Consider the following 14998-nt stretch of genomic DNA (forward strand, 5'->3'; position numbering starts at 1 on the left):
ACACACACAAACCCATAACACCCTCCAGACAAAAGCAACGGGGAGGGGAGGGGAATCTGGGGGCGTGCAGGGAGGAGGGAGGCGTCGGTGCCACTGGCCAGAAGCAGACAGCAGCAGCAGCATGTGGGAGTTCACACACGCGCACACCCGCACACAGCCTGTCCGTGTAGACGCGCGCGCCTGTGTCTGCGTGTGTGTGCGTGCATTTAGATCCAGGTACCTCTGAGATGGACTGTTCCTCCTCTATGACGCCTCCCAGTCCCTAATTCACACCGCGGTCTCTTGTAAAATCGGGATAGAGGCAGTCTCCTTTTTGGAAATGGAAACCCGTCTCGGTTCAGCTCTGAAAAATGCGCTGATTCTTATTATAGGAATCCTCCCTTCTTTCTCCCTCCCCGCTGCATTCTCCTTTCCCATCCTGCCTAAAAGGGAGGAAGAGCTATCCTAAAAATAAATAAATATTGTAAACACAAAAACGTGTCCAGCATTGGTAACCAAGGATAACCGCCCCCTTTCCGGACCATCTATTTGGGGAACGGTGGTTTTAGGGGGTCTTCCTGTTGGTGCTTTTGCAGAGGGAGAGGAGTCTCCAAACGCAACTCTGACTCTCTAAGTGGGTCTTTTTCCTGCCGTTTTCTGGCATCACACGCCCGGGAAATAGAGACATGTGAGGGGAAGGGAGCGCGCCTGACGCGTATTGGGTCCCCTAAATGCGCGGCAGCCACCCTGGCCTGTCTAATGAGTGGCGCCGCGTCATTTTCTCTCATCCTTCAACCTGGCGGGATGCAGCCATTCCCAGACTGTAGCTTCACTCCCCGCGATGCCCACCCCCGCTCGGGGCACCCAGAGCCCTTTCTCCCCTGCCGTACCTTGCGCGTTTTCGTGTGTGCGCGGGTGTGCGCGAACGCGTGCCCTGCGCCCGCGCTGCCCAGAGCACGACATGCATCCAGCTATTGAGAAGCCCGGCGCGGGCAGAGCCTCGGGGTCTCACTAGGGACAAACGAGGCGATCCGGGAGGGTCGAGTGACAAACCGTAACTGCTCTGCGGGCGCAGTTAAATGATGGCCGCGGGGCATCCGCAAGCCTTGTCTGAGAATCCGTCTTCCCATTTGCGACTCGGAGAGTCTGTTTTTCCGCAGTCATTTAAAAGGGAACTGGGAAAATGCACCGCAGTGCCTGACACTTCCGAGGGCTTTGGTGCCCCCGCGCGGGGAGAGAGAACCCGGCACGCTTGGAAGCACCAACCCACGGCCGCGGCCTCGCCGGGCACTGCGCGGGAGGGGCGCGCTCTGGCTCCAGATGCGCAACCGGCGGCGCTGGACGCGTGCGCGCCCCTTCCCGACCCTCGCGCGGCTTGCCAGTTCTCGCCTAGCTTCCGCCCGGCAAAAGGCGGGCCGCTCTCCGCGCGAAAATGTGCGAGGGGATGGGATCGCATCCTAAGATGAGACTGGTTATAGATCTGTCCGAGATGCTGGGGGTGGGAAGGATGGAGAATCCCGAAGGCCAAAGAGATGCTCACATCTCGCCTACGCCTTAAATATTACAGGGGAACCGAAAGCATTTAGTAGGGCTTTTGTACAGACCCTGGGCTCTGAGTGTAAGCGGGAATCCTCGCACAGCATCCAAAAATCTCGTTTCAGGGGCAGGAAGATAAGGCCAGCAGGCCTTCCTCTCTCCACCGTTACTCAGCTGTGACATGCACTGGTGCTGAATGACCTGGCTGAAGTTCATTTCTCCTTTCGACCCCCTGGCAAGTGAGGATGTGCCAAGGTAGGGAAGCCAAGGGCAAAAAAGTCTTGGTACAGGTCATACTGTAACACTCCTCTGCCTGTCTCACCAGTGTTCTTAATGGCGCTGCCCCTTCGGAACACTTGGGGGAAGGGTGTGTACATAAATATTCGCATCTCTCTCACACCTCCTTTTTCAACTCATTTTTCCCAGAAAGGGCCCACTTGCACCCTAGTGGCTGCAAAGTGTCAATGCAAGATCCAAAGGAGGGACAGTTTAGAGTAATTTGTAGACCAGAACATTCTAATTATGTTGGAATATTTTTAGAAGTTGTATTACAATAGATATTTGATGCCATCATATTTAATTCCAAATATGCCCCACCAAATATCTCTCACTTAAAATTGGTGGCCCCACTTCCCTTCCTCCCCTGTTTCTTCTTTTAACAGATGGTTTATTTATGATATTTATTATTTATTGTATCTCTCCCAGTAGAATGTAAGCTCCATGAAAGCAAGGGTCTTTATTTTTTTCATTAGTACATCTCAAAGACATCGTAGGTATTAAAGTATATATGCACGTGTGTTTAATAAAATATACTGAAGTTGAGATTCCTCATCTATAGTCTCACTCTCTTAACCTCTCACCCTGGCAAGTCCATCTAAATGATTCTCCCCAGGCACCCTTCTTCCTATCTCCACAGTCTTCCCCATGCTATGAATTTTCATAGCATTTTTGTTGCCTTACTTTCTGCCTCCTCTAGTCTCCAGGTATGTTCTGGCACAAGGCCAGGGAGGACCTCCCTCTGCTCTGGTTCATGCTACTATCTCAACATTTTCTTTCATGCACAGTGCCCGAAACACACTGGGCAATCAATATTTATTAACTGATAGAATTATGACTCTATCTCAGTGTTAAGACCTACAATATATTTCACAGAGATATCAGGGATGCTCAGACCATGGCTTTGTAGGAGCCTTTTTCAGATGGACAAAATGAAAGATAAATTTTCCCAGATCATATGACCCTTCAAGGCAGAGATGGAGACTAAGCATTGCAGACTCTGGCCTGTACTGGACCATGGTACACCTAAAACAGGGTTTCTCAAACTATTTTCACCATGACTTACACTAAGAAATGCCTTTTCTATCACAAGCCGATGCACCCATACATCTATGCATATAACTAAAAAAAGTTTCACTAAACATATTTTCTCTTAATACATGGAACATGGTTATATTTTATTTTCTAGTGTATACCATTTCATTTTCTAATGCTTGTAATAACACAATACGTTGATATTAACATTCCATACTGGGCTATTAAAGACAAAAACACTGACAGTTTCTGCTCCTAAGAGGGAGCCGTGGGGACCATATTTAACTTCCCGGTCAAACCAACAGGACACTGAAGAAAACACCTGAAACGACAATTTTCAGGACAGTGACCACAGGATGAAGGCTGTGGCTCAGGGTACGGGAACCCAGGCAGAGTGCAGCTCCGTGATTTAAGGGGATAGAGCCGAGAGTTCAGGGAGACCAAGGAGCACAGAGTTCATAGGACAGATCAGCAGGGGAGAGAGGGATGTAGAGAGAACACCCGGGAAGTCTGCAGAGGGTCCATCTCAGGTATTCAGCGAGGTACTGATGAGCACACTCGGTGATGGAACTGACTGAAGCCAGGGAAAGAAAGGAGAAACGGAAGAGGGTCAAAGAGACACTCAAAAGGAAAACTGAAAATACAACATAGCAAAAATTTGTGCTCCATAAAGCTGAGGGGAAAAGGCAGACTTTAAACAGTTTTTGTTTTTGTTTTTAAGAAAAAGAATTTGGGAGTTCCCATCTTGGCCCAGCGGAAATGAGTCTGACTAGGAACCATGAGGTTTCGGGTTTGATCCCTGGCCTTGCTCAGTGGGTCAAGGATCCAGCATTGCCGTGAGCTGTGGTGTAGGTCGCAGGCGCGGCTTGGATCCAGCGTTGCTGTGGCTGTGGCATAGGCCAGAGGCTACAGCTCCAATTCAACCCCTAGCCTGGGAACTTCCATATGCCTTGGGTGTGGCCCTAAAAAGAGAAAAAGACAAAAAAAAAAAAAGAAAAAAAAGAAAGAAAAGAAAAAGAAAAAAATTTGTATAACAACATTGTAAATCAACTCTATTTCAACACATTAAAAAAAAAAAAAAAAAAAGAATTCGTGGGATACCACTAAAGCAGCTTCAAGTTTTCAGGAGGAATTTTTACCGCACTAAATGCCTATATCTGAAAAGAAAAAAGATCTCTAACCTCTGACCTCAATTTCCACCTTAAGAAACCAGAAAAAGAAGAACAAATGAAACACAAAGGAAACAGAAGTGAGGAAATAATAAAGATCAGAATGGAAAATAAAGCAATTCCAAAAGCTGATTCTTCGAGAAGATGAGTAAAATTGATAAACCTCTAGCCAGACTGACAAGGAATAAATGAGAGAAGACACAAATTATCAATAACAGGAATGAGAGCAATTATAACACTAGAGAATCTACTGATATTAAAGGAATAATAAGGCAATATTGTGAACAACTCTATGCAGATAAAGTTGACAGTTTAAATGAAATTAGTGTATTTTTTTGAGAAAGCTAGCAAAGCCAGGAGTTCCCTCATGGCTCAGTGGGTTAAGGATCTGGCATTGTCACTGCTAGGACTCTGGTTACAGCTGTGGCTTGGGTTTGATCCCGGACTCAGGAACTTCCACGTGCTGCAGATGTGGCCAAAAAACAAGCAAAAAAAACCCTCACCATAGAAGGAACAGACTACCCAAATAGTCCTGGATTTATTTCAGAAGTTGAATTTATAGTTTAAAATCTTCCCATAAAAAAACTCCAGGTCCAGATGGCTTCACTGGTGAATTGTACAAAATAATTAAGGAAAGATAATACCAGAAAATGAATAGTACCAAAATATACCAGGAAAATAAAGAGGAAGGAACACTTTCCAACTCATTCTGTGAGGCCAAGCATTGTCTAATACCAAAACCAGACAAAGACATCATTAGAAAACAGCAAATCAATATCCCCCCATGAATACGAATGCTAAAATTCTTAACAACATTTCATCAAATTGAATCCAACGCAACCTCATACATCCAAAAACGCCATGACCAAGGGAATGCATTTTAGGTTAATATTTAAAATGCATCAATGTGATTTGCCTTAGTTACAAACAAAAATCTAAAATTATGTGATCATCTATTCCTGAAAACTCTTGGCAAACTAGAAATAAAAGGTAATACCCTCAATCATAAATAGGATCTACAAAAAAGCCTACAGCTAATGTAATGCTTAAAGTGAAGACAGAATGCTTTTTCCTAAATATCAAGGAGACAAGGATACCCACTTTCACAGTTTCTATCCAGCACTGTACTGGAGATTCTAGTCAGTACAATAAGAAATATATAAACAGATTGGAAAAGAAGAATAAAAGTACATTTGCAAACAAACAACATGATCTCCTACGTAGAAAATCCAATAGAATCTACAAAAAAGCTACTCATACTAATAAGTGAGTTATCAAGGATGCAGGATTCAAGTTAAATATTGACAAGTTAGTTGTATCTATATCCTAGTAACAAAAAAAAATCAGGAATTAAACTTTTTTTTTCTGCTTTTTAGGGCCGCACACAGCATATGGAAGTCCCAGGCTAGGGAACCAAGCCACGTCTGTGACCTACACCCCAGCTCATGGCAACACCAGATCCTTAACCCACTGAGAGAGGCCAGGGATCAAACCCACATCCTCATGGATGCTAGTCGGATTTGTTTCTACTGAGCCACAACAGGAACTCCCAGGATTTAAAATTTTAAATAATACTAATTACAATAGCATAAAAATAAAATACTTAGAGATAAAGCTCAATAAATAAAAGTAAAATGGATAAACTGGATTTTATGGAAATTAATAATTTCTGCTCTTCAAAAGACATTTTTAAGAAAATAAGAAAAACCAAAAGCTGGGAGACCTATTTGCAAATCATAAAAGGCTTGTAGAGAGTTTATAAAGAACTCTCAAAACTCGATAATAATGAACAACTGAAAAAGTGTGCAAATAATTTCAGTATATAATCTACCAAAGAAGCTATACAGGTGGCAAATAAGCACATGAAAAGATGTTCAACCTCATTAGTCATTGGGAAAATGCAAATTAAAACTATAATGGGGAGTTCCCTTCATGGCTCAGCAGTTAACAAACCTGACTCGGATCCATGAGGATACAAGTTTGATCCCTGACCCTGCTCAGTGGGTTAAGGATCTGGCATTGCTGCACCTGTAGTGTAGGCCGGCAGCTGTAGCTCCAATTTGACCCCAGCCTGGGAACTTCCATATGCTGCAGGTGCAGCCATAAAAGAAAAAAAAAAAAAAACATAATGGGATATCTCCATACCGATTGAAATGGCTAAAATTAAAATGACACCACATCAAGTGTTGCTCAGAATAAGAAGCAACTGGAACTCTCATACACTGCCGATGAGCGTGTAAAATGACACAACTACTTTGGAAAAGTAGAACTGTTCCTTTAAAAAGTGAAGCGTACACCTGCCATGTGATCCAGCCACTCTGTTTCCATGCATTTACCCAAGAGAAATGTCCACACAAAGACTTAACGTGAGTGCAGAAAGTATTCACACAGCTTTTTTTATATCGCCCCAAAGCCCCAAACTGGAAATAATTCAAATGTTCATCAATAGGCAAATGAATAAATACATTCATGGCTTATCTATGCAATGAAACACTACTCAGCAATGAAGAGCAATGAACTACTGATACCTGCAACGATATGGCTGCATCTCAGAATAATTATGCTACGTGAAAGAAGCCAGGAAAAAAGAGAATATCCTGTGATAGCCTGTTTTTATGAAACTGTAGAAAACATAGACTATGATGACATAAAGTAAATCAGTGATTTGCAGTGAACATGCAAGGTGTGGGCCGGCAAGAACCAGAAGGAGGAATGACACAGAGGCATAAGGAAGTTTTGAGGATGATGGATGCATTCCTTATCTTCACTGTGGTGATGGTTTCAATATTATCAAATTGTAGGTTTAAATATATGCAGTTTATTATATGTCAATTACACCTCCATAAAGCTATTTTTATTTTTATTTTTGGCCACACCCATGACACGTGGAAGTTCCTGCACCAGGAATCAAACCCATGCCACAGTTGCAACCTGTGCCACAGCTGGTGAACAGCAAAAGAGGGGGTTGGGGTAAGAGGGAGTGTGATAATCATATCACACTCAAATCCACAGCTAGGTCCTTAACCCACTGTGCCACAGGGAACTTCCTTTGTAAAGTTTTTGTTTTCTTTTTATGGCCACACCTGTGGCAAATGGGAGTTCCCAGGCTAGGGGTCCAAATCAGAGCTGCAGCTGCTCACCTACGCCGCAGCCACAGCAAAGCCAGATCCAAGCCAAACCTGCGACCTAATGAACAGCTTAAAGCAACGCTGGATCTTTAACCGACTGAAGCAGGCCAGGGATTAAGCCTGCATCCTCAGAGAGACAATGTCAGGTCCTTAACCCACTGAGCCGCAGTGGGAACTCCCACGGAGCTCTGTTTTAAAGCAAGAAAGAAACACTGTCCTACATGTCTCAGCATCAGTTTCTTGTTCCCACTGAAGTTTGATTGAATCTCTAAGGAAGCAGTTATAAAGTTTGAGGATTTTGAAAAATAAACTCAGATTCAGTAATGTTCTACTGTTAGGGGAAACTACTTTGTTGTAGTTTGTACATTTTTGAAAAAAAAAAAAGTTTAAAAGATAGAAGAGGGAATTCCCATCATGGCGCAGTGGAAACGAATCCGACTAGGAACGTTGAGGTTGCAGGTTCAATCCCTGGCCTTGCTCGGTGGGTTAAGGATCTGGCGTTGCCGTGAGCTGTGGCGTAGGCTGGCAGCTGTAGCTCCGATTGGATCCCTAGCCTGGGAACCTCCATATGCCATGGGTGTAACCCTAAAAAGCAGGAAAAAAAAGAAAAAAGAAAAGAAAGATAGACGAGATAGTGGCCTACACCCTAAAATAGCCTAAATGCCCATTAAGAGCAGAGAAATTTGGTAAATTACAATACTTTCATTCTTTATAATATTATACACTTAATTAGGATGTTATAACTATCAACATCAACCTGAAGGCATGGCCATAGTATATTAAGTGAATGATGCAAGTTGCACGGCAATATAGCGCCTGATCCTACAAAGAAAGCCAATGTTTGTGAATGAATGTGTTTTGTTGGTGTGTGCCTAAGGAGAAAGGCAGAGAATTTTTGACGCCAAAAGTAATATTGGTAACCTCAAAAGTTCAGGGATGCTCTTCACTGGAAGAAGAGGACAGATCAGAAAACCTGTGAAATATTTCTCTGGCACTAGTCATCTCTTTACTCATCACCTGCCTTCTTTCCTTTTTCACTTTTTCCCCTTTGGTGCCTCTTTTCCCCTCAGATCCTGTATTACCTTCTTGCTAGAGTCCCCTCCCTTTGGTGGAAAGGACTGAATCTACAGCATGTTTACAACCTAAATAATGTTTGCCACTGGATATTTCACTCTCCCAAGAATGTCTGTATGTTAGTAGAAAACACTAGGGCGAAGACAAAACCCAAAGGAATTTCAGGTACCGTGGCCTCCATAAATGGGAATTATTGGGTATCAGAGGCCCCTAACGCTGGAGCCAGAGGCCCATAGGATTAGCACATGCCCTTTCACCCCAAACTCCCCTTTTGTTGTCAGAAAGTTGCCAAACTCTTGTCTACCTCACCCACGCCAACGCTGAGTTAGGGTCTCACGTTTTCCCGTCTCTGCCCACAGAGACCGTGAACTCCACGCTGCCCCGCCAGTCACACCCATGACCTCATCCCACTTCCTTTTTCCCTGTGTCCAAACCTTCCACTTTTAACTCTTAGTTGTACACTTAACACACACTAAGTCAACACACTTAGGGAGCTTTCCCAAACGTCTCAAGGGAAGAGCATATGGAGAAAAGTGGACAGAGCCCCAGGAAATTGAAGTCAACGTATAACTGGGTGACCCTAAAAGCTTAAGTTTGCACCGTCTATCTGACTAGGTCTCGTGGTAAACTCTAGACTGTTTTCCAAGTCTATGTCAATAGTCTTATATCAACACCCTTTCTGCCCCTGCGTTGTCCTATGTTATCAAGAGCTATCTTATCACGCCATCAGAGAACTCCATTTTTTTTTTTTTTACAAGAGAGTTTACTTATTCCTCAATAAACAGTCATGGACTATCTTTTCTGTGCCACCCAGCCCAGATTTATTGAGGCAGTCGTGTTCCTGCTTGCAACTCAATGGACAAGTACAGTCCGTGCAAAGAGCACTGTTTCTAGCCATAAAACCCTTAACGTTAAAAAGGTATAAGCATTCAATTATATCAGACCTCGACAGATAATTAACTGAAAAGTTCTCCCAGCTGAAGTCACAACCCATTAAGAAATCAGTTTAGTGGGTTGTGATGAGGATATTTCTAGTGAAAGAGACTCAACTGTACTAGAAAAGAAAATACCACGGTATATCAAACATCCAAAGGGAGTATTATTATTCCATGAAATGTTCATTATTGGCTGCACTGGATCTTGTGGTAAACATATTTCTTATTGTGATTCGAAGTCAAACAAGTTTGAGATCCACTGGCAGGAGTTCCCATCGTGGCTCAGCAGTTAACAAACCTGACTAGCATCCATGAGGACACAGGTTTGATCCCTGGCCTCACTCAGTGGGTTAAGAATCCCGCATTGCTGTGAGCTGTGGTGTAGGTGGCAAATGAGGCTTGGATCCTGCACTGCTGTGGCTGTGGTGTAGGCCAGCTGCTATGGCTCCGACTGGACCCTTAGCCTGGGAACCTCCATATGCCGCAGGTGTGACCCCCCCAAAAAAGACAAAAAGAGATCCACTGGCAGGCACAACGTCTCAGTCACTTGCAGAAATCTTCTCTGTGAGGGGATACAATTCTAGGTAAGCTTGAACACTCCCAGCAACCCTCCTTAATCAGCAGATGAGTGATACACATTGTACAGATTCTGTTAGTCATGCAACTACCATCAACTCTTCGAGGGCAGGAATTCTCTTATTTGTCTAGTCTTTTCTTCCGTGTGCCATCTCTGCCCAAGTATTACTGTGAGTTGTTCCTTGGTCACATAAGTAAGCCCAGCAGTGACCTTGATCATCTTTGCAGCCATTTAAAAATATTATGTTAAAAAATATGGAGTTCCCGTTGTGGCTCAGTGGTTAACGAATCCGACTAGGAACCATGAGGCTGAGGGTTCGATCCCTGCCTTGCTCAGTGGGTTGAGGATCCAGCGTTGCTGTGGCTGTGGTGTAGGCCGGCGGCTACAGCTCCAATTAGACCTCTAGCCTGGGAACCTCCATATGCCAAGGGAGCAGCCCTAGAAAAGGCAAAAAGACAAAATAAAATAAAATAAATAGAATAAAAAAATAAAAATACCATGTTAAAAAATGTGATGATAGCTCTTTCAGGTTTCCCATAACTAAGATGTCAAATCCTTGTTAATCACGTTACCTCTACCATGTCTAACGTAAAGATCCTTTTTTCTTAACCAGAGAAGGACACAGAATAGCAGGTGAATAATACTGTGTTGTCTCTATGATCGGTTAAAATCTCACCATCTGCCCCAGCTCTGAGCTTATCTCTTCATTCTTCTTCTTACTCTAAGCCTGATTCAAATAGTCCTCTTTTGCCGCTCTCTGTACTTTTTGGGCTTTTTTTTTAACAGCCCTCATGGGTTCTGGGCTTCAGTCCTTCTGCCATGTTTTTCACAGATTGGTAAAGCTTTGCTGTGTTCAAAACGTGGCTATATACCTCCCTTCCATCTTGTTCCACATCAAAATCCACAGCCTAGTTACATAAAGTCTCATTTCTTCCTCGTGGGGACCATTCATGCCTCTGTGGTCAGAATTTTATATTTTAGAGCTTTCCTTCTCTCTCAAATCAATACTCTCTTTAAGAGGCAGATAGTCAAAGAATGTCATCTATTTTTTTTTCTCAAAACAGAAATTTGTTCCCTGAAGTCTAGATCCATAACAATCTTCTCAACATCCCCTCCTCAGCCAGGATGAGCTCTATCTAGTGCTGCAGCCAGGTCAGTCTTGTGGGAGCCCATGGGTCTGTGGTGAGTGTCCTTCCCTCCCCATCCACTAAACCCTAGGGACCCCTATAAGATCCAAGCACCATCCAGGACAACGATTCCCTCCCTGACTGAACTGGAAGCACCCCAAAAGAAAAGAGGATCAAGGCGGCAGAATCTGGCTGAACCAGGGTTGCCTGACACACCTTTCTAATTAGAGATTCTCTTTGTGAGGCTCAAATGCTGTGCTGGAAATAGAAGGCAAATAATTTCTTTCTAAGGAAATGATGTGGAAGTTGTATATCACTCCCACTTAACATTTCTCTGCTAAGAACTTAGCCAAGTGGCCATCCCTTTTCTGCAAAGGAGGCTGGGAAACATAATCACTTAACTGCATCTGATCAAATGTCCTGAGAACTTTGAAAAGGGAGGTTCTGTCACTCAGGAGAAGAGAAGGAGAACAGACACTGGGGGCCAATTAATAGCATTTGTTGTTGTTTCTTAAATAGAACCTCAGTAAGATACAGTCTAGACGTTTCCTGACTATATAATCTTTGTTAAAACAGAATGTAATAGACAATTGGAACTTCAGGTAACACCTTGACACCTTCTCTTTCTGTCCATGAGGAAAGACAGTCTTTCTGCCATGTGGCTCCCTCCAGCCAACTCTAAAGTCAGCCTCTTACACAGGACTTCATTATTAAATAGATGCATAATACCCTAAGGGGCAAACTCTACTGCTGTAATTTTTATCTCTGAGCATAGCTCTGAATTTTGATCATTAGAGTTCCCTTAGTGGTTCAGTGGTTAACAACCCCGACTAGTATCCATGAGGATGTGGGTTCAGTCCCTGGCCTTGCTCAGTGGGTTAAGGATCTGACATTGCCATGAGCTGTGGTGTACGTCGCAGACGCAGCTCGGATACCACATTGGTCCCTTTCTGTACCAATATTCTAGAATTTTATGAGAAAGAAATGGAAGTATAGCTACCTTATTTTCACTGGCCACGAAATCTTCTCTGTGTCTCTTACATTTCTCTTTGCAGATCCTTACCAGTATCTCATAATTCATTAATTAATCGTCCATCAGTAAAGTGATTGCTCTCCAACAAATGGGTAACTTCTGTAATGATATGAACAGCAATAATCGCTTATTGCTTGTGAAGGCAATATTTTATATAACCTTGGATTTTTTTTTTTTTTTTTTTTTTTTTGCCTTTTGAGGGCCGCACCCACGGCATATGGAGGTTCCCAGGCTAGAGGTCGAATCGGAGCTGCAGCTGCCAGCCTCCACCACAGCCACAGCAACATCAGATCCAAGCCATATCTGAGACCTACACCACAGCTCCCGGCTATGCCAGATCCTTAATCGACTGAGCAAGGCCAGGTAGCGAACCTGCAACCTCATGGTTACTAGTCAGGTTCATTAACCACTGAGCAATGACAGGAACTCAAATTTTTATTATAGTTGATTTACAGTGTTGTGCCAATTTCTTCTGTACAGCAAAGTCACCCAGTTATACATATATATACATTCGTTTTCTCAAATTATTTTCCATCATGTTCTATCTCAAGAGTTTGGATATACTTCCCTGTGCTACCCAGTAGGATCCTATTGCTTATCCATTCTAAATGTGATAGTTTGCATCTACTCACCCCAAACGCCCAGTCCATCCCACTCCCTCCCCACTCCCCCTTGGCAAAGAGAAGCCTGTTCTTTTTTTTTTTTTTTTTTTAATCTTTTGTCCTTTTAGGGCCACATCCACAGCATGTGGAGGTTCCCAGGCTAGGGGTTGAATCAGAGCTGTAGCCGCCGGCCTATACCACAGCCAAAGCAACACCAGATCCGAGCCATGTCTGAGACCTACACCACAGCTCCTGGCAATGCTGGATGCTTAACCCACTGAGCGAGGCCAGGGATCAAACCCTCAACCTCATGGTTCCTAGTCGGATTCACTTCCGCTGCATCAAGATGGGAACTCCAGAGAAGTCTGTTCTTTATGTCTGTTTCTCTTTTGTAGATAAGTTCATTTGTGCCCTATTTTAGATTCCGTGTATAAATGATATCATTGCAGCACTATTCACAATACCCAAGACATGGAAACAATGCAATTGTCCATCTACAGATGAATGGATTCAGAAGATGTGGCTTCTCTATACAATGGGATACTACTCGGCCATAAAAAAGAACAAAATAATGCCATCTGCAGCAACATGGATGCAACTAGAGAGTCTCATACTAAGTGAAGTAACTCAGAAAGAGAAAGACAAATAAGCTTGGAACTTTTGAAGGCCCTCCGAGACCACCTTACAACCAGCAGCATCTATAAGCCAGTGGAGAGCTACCAACACCAGCTCTCATACCCTGACTGCAAGGGGGATATTTGGGAATGGTGGGTCCTTAGCCATCAGACCTTCAATTCTTTTCAATGATAGATACTGCTTAGCGCTAGAAATATAAAGAGATATAAGTCACAATCCCTGTGTTCTAAGAGCTTTGTTGTCCTATGGGAAGACGAGCAAAGGAGATCATTTCAATTAACGTGATTTAAGACTGAAGATATGCTGGGAGCAATAGGAGACACGAGAGGGACAGAATGCCCCTTCACAGATACAGGTAAGGCTTCAGGGAGGCAGTGACCCTTGAGCTGAATCTTAAAAGATGCACTTGATTTCTCCAGAAGAGATGACCCTGAGGATGTTGGAAACAGCATGGCCTGTGGGTGGAACCACATGCCGCTGGAGTGGTGGTCACTGCCCACACCTTTCTTCTACTCTCCCTGCAGAATTAGCACCAACTGTGTCCACTGGCCTCTTGCCCCCAAGTCTAGGCTCCAAGAGAATATGGTGACTGCTTTCTTACTACTCCCTTTTGCTCTGATCAGAGTCTGCCCTATGGCCCGTCCATGCTTGGCAAAGCAGCAGCCAGTCTAAAGGAGTAGTTTGGTGGTTCCTGCCAAGACCTGAAACTTTTCCAAGTTATATCCTGCCTGTACATCTCCTATTATGCTTCCTTCCTTCTACCAGGGGACCCTAGCCCTTGGCATATACTACCTTAGAACAGCTCTGTCGTGAATCTGATAAATAGAAAGCCTTACCAACACAAAACCTGTATCATAATTGCACTTCTGAGGTCATCCCAGGAAAGAGAAAACAGAAAATAGTTTATTCTGTAGAACAAAATCTACCTGTTCTTGAGAGTCTGTTTGTCCCTATGTAGTTGTTTTTTTTGTTTGTTTTTTTGGTTTTTTTTTTTTATGCTTTGTAGGGCTGCACTCACAGCACATAGATGTTCCCAGGCTATGGATCGAATCAGAGCTGCAGCTGCCAGCCTATGCTGTGAGGGATGCAAGCCGTGTCTGCAACCTACACCACAGCTCACGGCAATGTTGGATTCCCCAGGCCACTGAGCAAGGCCAGGGATCAAACCTGCATCCTCATGGATACTAGTCGGATTCATTTCTGCTGTGCCACGAAGGGAACTCCCTGGTTCCTCTCTCTGAAAGGATTTTCAAGGTCAGTTTACTGACCTCGTGCCTTACAATAATGTACTCTTTTGTGTCAGAGGCCTTGGAGAAGGCCCTTTATAGAAACTGCAGCTTTTGCTTTTACTCTGTTGCCTTTCAACAGCTCCAGTGTACCTTCTCTACCGCCGGAGGACTTCACCTGTGCACAGAGTAAGATTTCTGGTAGATTAAGAGAGAGGGTCCTGGAGTTTCCAGCATGGCTCAGCAGTTAATGAACCCAGCTAGCATCCATGAGGACTCTGGTTCAATCCCTGGCCTCCCTCAGTGGGTTAAGGATCCAGCATTGCTGTGAGCTGTGGTGTAGGTCGCAGAGGCAGCTCAGATCCCACGCTGCTGTGGCTGTGGCGTAGGCTGGCGGCTACAGCTTCCATTAGACCCCTAGCCTGGGAACCTCCATATGCTATGGGTGTGGCTCTGAAAAAAAAAAAAAGAGAGAGAGAGAGAGAGAGGCTCCTGGAGATGGAAGAAGTTCCCTTGTTCCCATCTCCTCTTATCCTCACAAGTATGCAAAGTAGAAGAGAAGATTCTGTCCCCCGTGGATAATTCAACTTCTGAGAGTAAAGCTAATCCTGGGTTTTCTGCACTCCAAGATATCTCTAAAGATCTTCAAAGAGTGTTACCAGATC

At 44.0% G+C, this 14998-nt stretch overlaps 1 protein-coding gene across 8 annotated transcripts in view; it reads right to left on the reverse strand.

The window, feature by feature from the left end:
• Positions 1-1271, reverse strand: part of NTRK2 (neurotrophic receptor tyrosine kinase 2) — a 399889-nt gene extending 398618 nt beyond the window's left edge. For 2 of the 8 annotated variants that reach the window (XM_021064642.1, XM_021064644.1), the window contains exons 1-2: positions 870-1170; positions 221-343 (exon numbers count right to left, since the gene is read on the reverse strand). The gene's annotated coding sequence lies outside the window, so the exon portion shown is untranslated. Of the gene's footprint in view, positions 1-220; positions 344-869 lie in introns of all 8 variants that reach the window. The other 6 variants (XM_021064646.1, XM_021064648.1, XM_021064649.1 and 3 more) reach the window with 6 other exon arrangements.

The sequence above is a fragment of the Sus scrofa genome, chromosome 10 (assembly GCF_000003025.6).
Source record: "Sus scrofa isolate TJ Tabasco breed Duroc chromosome 10, Sscrofa11.1, whole genome shotgun sequence".
Lineage (NCBI taxonomy): Eukaryota > Metazoa > Chordata > Mammalia > Artiodactyla > Suidae > Sus > Sus scrofa.